We start from the raw sequence: 217 nt of genomic DNA, 5'->3' as shown, positions 1-217 counted from the left end.
TGCTGAGACCGTGAGCCGGGTGAGGAAAACAAAAGCACGGAGCCTTTTTATGCAGAGGTGAACGTGTCCTTCAGACGGGCACATGACTACAGGCGTGTTTGTGCTATAAATGCAAACGCGGCCGCGCCCGGGCCCTTGCACACAGCCCCGTACGCTCGGGCGGGCAGGCAGCGCGGCGAAGGCTGCGGGAAGCCCGGCCCGGCCGCCCACCCCGGAC

At 65.4% G+C, this 217-nt stretch overlaps 1 protein-coding gene across 1 annotated transcript in view; it reads right to left on the bottom strand.

Moving 5' to 3' along the window:
* The window catches only part of PLEKHM3 (pleckstrin homology domain containing M3), an 82,399-nt gene that overhangs the window by 81,634 nt on the left and 548 nt on the right, over positions 1-217 (bottom strand). The gene's annotated exons all lie outside the window — the stretch shown is intronic.

Source organism: Corvus brachyrhynchos, unplaced genomic scaffold (assembly GCF_000691975.1).
Source record: "Corvus brachyrhynchos isolate BGI_N302 unplaced genomic scaffold, ASM69197v1 scaffold255, whole genome shotgun sequence".
Taxonomy (NCBI): domain Eukaryota; kingdom Metazoa; phylum Chordata; class Aves; order Passeriformes; family Corvidae; genus Corvus; species Corvus brachyrhynchos.
Note: the sequence above shows the minus strand (reverse complement) of the source record. Positions and strands in the feature narration are given on the sequence as shown.